At 45.8% G+C, this 9,614-nt stretch overlaps 1 pseudogene; it reads right to left on the reverse strand.

The window, feature by feature from the left end:
* Nucleotides 1-6,972: 6,972 nt before the first annotated feature.
* LOC100683125 lies at nucleotides 6,973-7,469 on the reverse strand (annotated as a pseudogene).
* Between the last annotated feature and the right edge of the window lie 2,145 nt (nucleotides 7,470-9,614).

Genomic DNA, 9,614 nt, shown 5'->3' on the forward strand with positions numbered 1-9,614 from the left:
GAGCCCTCCTCAGTGCCCATCACCCAGTTACTCCATCACTCCATCCACCTCCCCTTCTGCAACCTTTTGATTCCCAGAGTCAGGAGTCTCTCATGGTTTGTCTTCCTCTCTAATTGTTCCCCACTTGGTTTCCCCCCTTCCCTCTAGTCCTTTTCACTACTTCTTATATTCCACATGAGTGAAACCATATAATTGTCTTATACTTATTGACTTATTTCACTCAGCATCCACATCGATGTAATTGGGAGCATTCATCCTTTCTGATGGCTGAGTAATATTCCATTGTATACATAGACCACAGCTTCTTTATCCATCATCTTTTGATGGACACCGAGGCTCCTTCCACAGTTTGGCTGTTGTGGACATTGCTACTATGAACATTGGGCCTTTCACTGCATCTGTATCTGTGGGGTAAATCCCAACAGTGCAATTGCTGGGTCATAGGGCAGGTCTATTTTTAACTCTTTGAGGAACCTCCACACAGTTTTCCAGAGTGGCTGCACCAGTTTACATTCCCACCAACAGTGTAAGAGGGTTCCCTTTTCTCCGCATCCTCTCCAACATTTGTGGTTTCTTGTATTAATTTTAGCCATTCTCATTGGTGTAAAGTGATGCCGCATTGTGGTTTTGATCTGTGTTTCCCTGATGGCAAGGGATGTGGAGCATTTTTTCCATGCTCGTTGGCCATGTGTAGGTCTTATTTAGGGAAATTTCTGTTCATGTCTTCTGCCCATTTCTTTTTTTTTTTTTTTAAATATTTTTTTTCAATTTTTATTTATTTATGATAGTCACAGAGAGAGAGAGAGAGAGGCAGAGACACAGGCAGAGGGAGAAGCAGGCTCCATGCACCGGGAGCCCGACGTGGGATTCGATCCCGGGTCTCCAGGATCGCGCCCTGGGCCAAAGGCAGGCGCCAAACCGCCGCGCCACCCAGGGATCCCTTCTGCCCATTTCTTGACTGGATTGTTTGTCTTTTGGGTGTTGAGTTTGATAAGTTCTTTATAGATCGTGGATCCTAGCCCTTTATCTGATATGTCATTTGCAAATATCTTCTACCGTTCTGTAGGTTCCCTTTTGGGTTGTCGACTGTTTCTTTTGCTGTGCAGAAGATTTTATCCTGATTAAGTCCCAAGAGTTCATTTTCACTTTTGTTTCCCTTGCCTTAATAGCATTGTCTGGCAAGAAGTTGCTGTGGCCGAGGTCAAAGAGGTTGTTGCCTGTGTTCTCCTCTAGCATTTTGGTGGATTCCTATCTCAGATTTAGATCTTTCATCCATTTTGAGTTTATCTTTGTGTGTGGTGTAAGAGAATGGTCCGGTTTCATTCTTCGGCGTGTGGGTGTCCAATTTTCCCAGCACCATTTATTGAAGAGACTGTCTTTTTTCCGGTGGATATTCTTTCCTGCTTTGTCAAAGATGAGTTGACCACAGAGTTGAGGGTCCATTTCTGCATTCTCTACTCTGTTCCATGGATCTATGTGTGTCTGTTTTCGTGCCAGCACCACACTGTCTTGATGATCACAGCTTTGTCATACAGCTTGAAGTCAGGCATTGTGATGCCCCAGCTTTGGTTTTCTTTTTCAACATTCCTCTGGCTATTTGCGGTCTCCTCTGGTTCCATACAAATCTTAGGATTATTTGTTGCAATTCTGTGAAGAAAATGCATAGTATTTTGATAGGGATTGCATCGAATGTGTAAGTTGCTTTGGGTAGCATAGACATTTTCAATATTAATTCTTCCAATCCATGAGCATGGAATGTTTTCCCATCTCTTTGTGTCTTCCTTCATTCCTTTCAGAAGTGTTCTGTAGTTATTAGAATACAGATCTTTTACCTCTTTGGTAAGGTTTATTCCTTGGTATCTTATGGCTTTTGGTGCAATTGTAAATGGGATCAATTCATTAATTTCTCTTTCTTCAGTCTCATTGTTAGTGTATAGAAATGCCACTGATTTCTGGGCATTGATTTTCTATCCTGCCACATTGCTGAGTTGCTGTATGAGTTCTTGCAATCTTGGGGTAGAGTCTTTTGGGTTTTCTACATACAGTACTTTAGGATCATTCCCGGGCTGAAGGAGGAATGTCTCACCTATTACTGGCCTGAGAAACCATGGTTTGGTTCATTATTTAACCCCCTGCCATGATTCATTATTTAAGCCCCTGCCATGACGTGAGAACTTGGCCTCCTTCACTTCAAGGGCAACATGGGCCTGTTTTCTTGCTAAGGGATCGGCTCCCTACCAATCAAGCCACATTATGGTACAAAAGGAGGAAACAGGAGACTTTTGTGTGTAAGACTCCAAAGGAGGAGGGTAGGGACAGCACAGGGCAGATGCAGGAGAGGGACAAGAGGAAGGGCCACCCGTTTCCAGATAGTGTTTCCAAGATTGGCCCAGAAGCAGGCTATTGGGTGGAGATGGAGAAGCTCATGGCTTCCACGGTATTCTCAGTGGCTGCATCACCTGCTGCACAAGGTACGTCGCATGACTATGCTAACCGGTCTCCTGTAGGTCGGCCTACCTCTAAGTTGTTTCTAATTTTCACTATCATAAACTATGCTGAAATAAATGAGTAACTGGTACATTTGTTGTTGTGTAATGTGTTACATACAGTAGATGTTCAGAAGGGGATGTGTTAGGTCAGGGAATAAGCCCTTTTCTTTTGTTTTCTCCCTCTCCTTCTTCTTGTCTTAAATAAACTCCACACCCAATGTGGGCTCAAACTCACTACCTCGAGGTCAAGACTCGCCTGCTCTGCCGCATGAGCTACCCAGGCGCCTCAGGGGAAGGTCCTGTGAAAGCATCTGACACGTATTACCAAATTCTCCTCCCAAATGGTCGCGCCAATTCGACTCCAACCAACTGTGGAGGCAAGTGTCCATCTTCTGACCTCCCCCCTCCCTGTATTTGTCAGCTCAGGCCGCCATGACAAAAGACCACACGATAAGTGCCTTAAACAACAGAAATGTATATTCTCTCAGTTCTGGAGACTCCAAGTCAAAGAGCATGGTGCCAGCACCATTGCTTTCTGGGGAGGTCTCCTGCTTGAGGGTGTGGAGAGAGAGGAAGCGAGCTCTTTGGTGCCTGTTCCTCCTCTTACAAGGACACCAGTCCGGTCAGAGTAGGGGCCCACCCATAAGACTCTGTTTAACCTAATGATCTCCTTAAAGTCCCTATCTCCATCCAGATGCAGGCCCATTAGTGTTTAGGATTTCAACACAGGACTTTGTGTAGGCAGGGAGATACAGCTCAGCCCATCACCTACCCCAAATAGGACATTTTCAGTCTTTTAAATCTTTCCCCATATGCTCACTAAGATCATACCTCAATACGGTTTCACTTTCTTTTGATCTTTAATGTGGCTTGACAACCAGTCCTATGACATTGAGACAGGGGTGTCTCTTCTTCTGAGAACCGTCCATTCATATCATTTACCTGTGTTTTTAAATTCAAATAGGCACATTTTACTTATTGATCCATGAATGCTCTTTACATATTAAAGATACCAAATCTTGTCATCATTTGAAAATACTTTCCTTCTTCATTGCTTCCCTGCATCCTTGTTAACTTCTTTTCTAGACAGAGGGTCTTTAAAATTTTGAGATGTATTTCAGTGGGAGATTTTTTCCATTTTGATATCTGTAATTTGTGTCCAATAGAAAGCCTTACCTACTGTAAAAGTGTAAAGTTTGTCATCCATAACGTCTTTTGGTACTTTAAAATGTTAATACACTAGAAATTTATTTTGGTGTGAAAAATACCATTGGTCTAACTTTGTCTCTTCCCCTGCCCAAGGTTAGTCACGTGTCTCAACATCATTTATCACATAATCCATATATCCCTACTGAATTAAAATGTCATCTTCATCAAAGTCTAAGCGCACATCTGACTTTATTCTTGCACATTTATTTCTCTGTCCAGTCCACGTTGAGCGCACTGGGATGGCCTCCCTGAGGAAATGACCTTAAGGATACAGTGGAGAAAATTGGGATTGGTATGGGAGAAGAGAGAGAGACAGAGACGGAGGAAGACAGACCGACAGACAGAGAGACTTGATTGGCTCAGCTTGGATTGCCTTGGCAAAGGTGCAGGGAGAAACCTGAGGACAAGAAGGGGATGAGAGAGAAAAGGTTGGGGCATCAGTGGGTAGATTAGAGGCCTCTTGCATTGGGGAACAGCATTTGGGTCTTTCCTTTTCTTCTTCTTCTTTTTTTTTTAATAAAAAGCCTTTATTAATAATGCTGTTACAAGTATTTTGTTTCAAAAGACGGCATACACATAGATATGGGAAAATATACACAGTCCGAGTTTTAGTCGTGATAGAGATTTCAGGTTATTGAGCTCCTAATTTGTAGGGACTGTAAATTCCTCCATGGCATATTTATCCAGATTTCTGTGATGATAGCATATTACCCAGTTAAGGGATGAGGGAACATTATTCTGCTATACAGTAAAGTGAATGATATGAGGAGATAGGGCAAGATAGGGGGCCGCAAAACAAAGTTGATGTCCAAAATCAAAAGCAGGACCCATATTCTCATGGGAAGGGAGGGTTTATCAGCCAGGACACAAGCAGTATTCTAAGGAACCAAGCCAGAGATGTGACTGGAGAAAAAGATGTAAAACTACGAGTCAGGAGCCAGAGAGACACCAAGCTTGAAAGTGTCCATAAGGAGCCCCTGAGTGGCTCAGTGGAGTACGCATCCGACTGTTGGTTTTGGCTCAGGTCATGGTTTCGGGGATGTGGGATTGAGGCCCACATAGGGTTTGGCATTCAGGGGTGGGTTTGCTTGATGATGCTCTCCTTCTCCCTCGCCCTCAAGGCAATACATAGATTTTTTTTTTTCATAGATCTTTTTTAAAGAGAAAGAGTATCTAAAGAACAATGGTGAATTTATTGGGATTATTCAAGTCAGAAGAGAAAGAAATCTGGTCTTGAACTTGCCTTTTACAGAAAAATATATTTCTAAAAGGATCAATGCTGAAGTGGGAGAAAAAAATCAAAGCATACAATTAAATAGGAAATATGAAACCATTAAAGTCAAAGGAGAAAGCCCTGATGAAGAAATGTATGCAGGATACAAAACCCAGAAGCCACGTGTGAACAAAAATGAACCAGTGTCTGGATACAAGGAAGTGTCTGTCAAGTGATTTGTGGTAGAGACACCATAAAAGCATCCAACTGGGACTCAGGTGAGCAAAGCATTCATGACTCAAATAGTAAACAAAGCAGGATGCAAAATCCAGAAGGAAAAATCGAATAAACAACAAAGAACACCAATGTCTAATTACACAAAGGTGCTGATCTCTGTTATGGAAGAAACATGATAAATAAGATAAAACGACAAGCAACAAGTCAGGAAAACGTCAGTAACCCAAATGGTACACTAAATCTAATGCCTTTAAAATGCAAATAACTCCTAGAAATAAAGACATAAGTAGACAGAGCCCAGCAGGAAGTTGTACAAATCGCAAGAACCTGGTATCTGCGGGAAAAGAATCAGAAGCAGCCAATTTGAGGCACAGTATTGTTGCGGGTGGTGGAGTCCTCCTTGGGTGCACGGGGCTCTTGGTTCTCGGATCCCCCATGAGTGACACGAGGACCCACTCTCACAGAAAGCCAGCCAGAAGGAAGGTGACAGCACAAACTAGCTTATTAAGGACAGTACAATCTCAAGGAGGGAGAGGCGGCATGCCCGGAGCCAGTGATTGCACCCGGGCTGGGGGGTCTTTCCTTGTTTGTTTGCAGAGGTCACGGGTTAAGGCTGGTAGCGGGGTCTCCGACCAACGTTGTGTCTCATCTAAGGGGCTCCTACCAGTTGGGGTGGGGGTGAAACCCAGTGTACATCTGTGATAATGAAGCCATAGGTGACCCTGGGGCTGAGGTGGAAGAGGAGAGCAGGTGGCCTCAGCCGCGTGGGTCCTGGTCTGTTAGCAGCCCTCCCCCTTCTCCCTTCTCCCCCTTTCCCCTCCTCCCCTCCTCCTCCCCTTCTCCCTCCTTCCACTTCCCCCTTTCCCCTTCTCCTCCTTCCTCCTCCCCTCTCCTCCCCCATCCCACTCCCCTCTCTTTTCCCTTTAGTCTCCTCCCCTTCCCCTTCCTCCACCCACCACCTCCATCTCTTGTCCCCTCCTCCTCCCCCACCCACTCTTCCCCCTTGGAAGCCCCAAGGCAAGACATTCAAAGCCACAATCAGGATGCTGTGCCCTGAGGCTTGTAACATGTCCCCTACTGTCAGGGCCCCTGCCTGCAGCTCAGTTCTAATCTGCCTACTTTATCAGTAGGATCCTATTGATGTAAAAAAAGAGTCACGGTTGCAGGTCACTATATCCTGGGGAAAAACCTGCAAGAACACACACGAAACTGTTCCTCGTGGTTACCACAGACCCTGAGGTGATGAGGCATTTTTACTTTCTAACAACACGCCTTGGCGTAAGGCATGAATGATTTTATTTTATTTTATTTTATTTTTATTTTTTTTTAATTTATTTTTTATTGGTGTTCAATTTACTAACATACAGAATAACACCCCACCCCGATGTTTATAGCAGCAATGGCCACGATAGCCAAACTGTGGAAGGAGCCTCGGTGTCCAACGAAAGATGAATGGATAAAGAAGATGTGGTTTATGTATACAATGGAATATTACTCAGCTATTAGAAATGACAAATACCCACCATGAATGATTTTATATTGAGTGTGTATCCTAGTGGGAAAAACTGCAACATGTCTAAGCACCGGGAAGTGTGAACACACTGTGATTTGGGTTTTGCTGTCCTCCCTGGAACTCTGCACGCGCATACCTTTGTAGTTCCCAAAGAAGCCTGGAAGCACCCAGCAAGATGTACCCAGGGCATCTCTCTGGGTGGTGAGACCCCAGAGGGCATGTTCCCGGTGTCACCTTATAAGTTTCTGGAAGTGCACAGCTCAGCCAATGACCGTGTTTCGCCTCCACAAATAGAAAACAACGTATTAGAATCAAACACCAGGATGGAAATGCTTCCAGGGCACAACCAGGGCCTGGGGTGCGAGGGCCACCGCAAAACTGAAGAAGAACAGGGGAAGCTTGGTGGCCCACGTGCGGGAGCGAGAGAGCTTGGTTGGCGGGCGGAGGACCTGGAAGAAGTGGGTGAGGAGGCGAGGCCCGCAGAGCTGGAGCAGAGCGGCCAGGGTGCTGTGGGTGGGCACTGGCCAAGGCGAGCAGGCAGGCAGTGGGGTCCAGCCCCGTGCCGGTCCCCTGGCCCATGAGGTCTCAGTAGTGCAGCAGCTGGCAGAGGGCCGCAGAGCCATCACCGGCCACAGCTGTGGTCAGGAGGCACTCCCAGGTGCTAGGACATGAGTGAAGATCATCTGGGTGAGGCAAGCTCCGTGGGGCACAGGCCACACTGCCGCCAGCAGGCGTGCCAGTGCCGGGGCACCGTGTTGGAGATATAGGCAGTGTCCTGCAGCTACAGGTTGGCTAAGAAGAAGTACATGGTGGGAGGGGTGGAGTCGGGAGTCCAGCACAGTAAGGCTGACGATGCCCAGGTGCCCAACCATAGCCATTATGTAGACCAGCAGAAAGATCTCGAAGAGCAAGGGCCTCAACTTTGTGCCAGCCAGCCCTTCCAGAAGAAACTGGGATCCTAGGGTCTCGTTCCCCAGCCGCATGCAGTCATGAACGGAAACCTGTAGAGTCGACTCAGCATCACATGAGGATCTAACCGAGGTTCTAATTTACAAGAGGGAGTGGGGACAAGGGAAGGTCCAGAGACAAAGAAGACAGGTTCCAAGCTTAGGACAATGAGACTCGGAATGGAAGGAGTGAGGTTAGACTTGGGAGGACAGTGGTGAGGTGGAGGCCTGGGGAGCCGGACCGGTAACCCCACACCCAGAGAGGTGCACGACCTGGAAACCTCGGTGTGCCCACCTCCCATAAGGGTGTCAGTCAATCCCTCAGAAACGCCCTTGTGTTTTTTTTTTTTTTTGCGTGTGTGTGTGTGTTTTTTAAAGATTTATTTATTTACTTATTCATGAGAGATATATATATAGAGAGAGGCAGAGACACAGGAGGAGGAAAGAAGCAGGCTCCATCCCGGGAGCCCAACCTGGGACTTGATCCCTGGCCTCCAGGATCATGCCGTGGGTCAAAGGCAGGTGCTAAACCGCTGAGCCACCCAGGGACTCCCCAGAAACGCCTATCTGAATGAGGAACCTAGACCCTGTAATCATCTGTGCCGGACCCCTTACTTCCCCAGCGCCCACCCAGCAGAGCCCCAACCCGGGATCAGTGATAAGACATTCATCGTGTCCCTCCTTCTCCTGCTCTGGACCTCCCGGTACCTCCCATGTCACACGGGGTCAAAGCCACAGTCCTGCCCGAGGCTCACCGGGCCCTCTGTGATACGCTCTCTCCTCTCCTCTGTCATCAGGCAACAAGTCCGGCAGCTCCTTGCCCCGAATCACATCTGCACATGGACCCGCAGCAGCAGACACCCTGGCCTGGTGCCTGCCTCCACAGGAGGTGGCTCTGCCCTCCCTCCCGTGGTGAACTGACCCTGTTTCTCTGGCTGCTCTCATGGTGCCAGCCCTGTAGGTAATCGTTTCACATATGAATGTACTAAATACCACGGAATTTTCACCTTAAAATGGATTATTGTATGTTAAGTCTTCTTGTAAGTTAATGGCTCATACAACAGTCCACCACCCTCAAGAAAAAGAGAAGGCAAAATAAAGGTTTTTGGTGACATACAGAAGCTGAGATCCTTTGTTGTCAGCAGAAAGCCTGCACTACGAGAAATGCTAAAGAACATTCTCCACCAGGAAGGGTGGTACCAGATGGGAGCTTGGACCTATGTGCAGTAACGCACAGTTCCAGACATGGAAAGTACGTGGGTGAATATAAAAGATTTTTTCTCTCTTTAAAATTTCTTTCGACCATAGCAAACCATTTAAAGCAAAAGTATTCACCACATGATGTGGGCTTTGTAACCTCCATAGGGAATGCAATGCACGACAGCAATAGCACAAAGCACAGGAGTGGGTAATTGGAGGTATACTGTTGTCATGTTCTATGATATAAAATCTATACACATATAGTGAAATTCTAGAAATTACTCATCTGAAAGAAGGCATGAAAAGATGGAGAGGGGAACACAGAACACATGAGACAAAGAGAAGTTAAATAGCAGGATGGTAGATTTCAACTCAGCCGTGTCACTACTTACATTTATTGTAAATGATCTACATGGTGCAACTAAAAAGCAGAGATTGCCAGACTGGATAAAAAAAGGCAAAGCAAAACTATATGCTAAGCATAAGAAATCTGCCTCAAATGTGAAGCATGATATAAGGAAAAAGATGGATAAAGATATATACTGAGCAAACTCAATCGTAAGAAAGTTTGAGTGGCTGTACCTATAGGCAGAGTAGACTTCAGGACAAGGGAGATGACTGGATGGAGGATGTTTGCTAATGATAAAGGGTTCACTTTGTGAAGAAAACCTAAAACTCTAAATATGTGTGCACTACTAATAACAGGGCTCCAAAATACATGAAAGAAAACTCACAGAAAAAAAAAAAGAGAAATAGATGAATCCACAATTGGAGAAACATTTTCACACTCCTTTTTCATAACTGAT

Source organism: Canis lupus, chromosome X (assembly GCF_011100685.1).
Source record: "Canis lupus familiaris isolate Mischka breed German Shepherd chromosome X, alternate assembly UU_Cfam_GSD_1.0, whole genome shotgun sequence".
Lineage (NCBI taxonomy): Eukaryota > Metazoa > Chordata > Mammalia > Carnivora > Canidae > Canis > Canis lupus.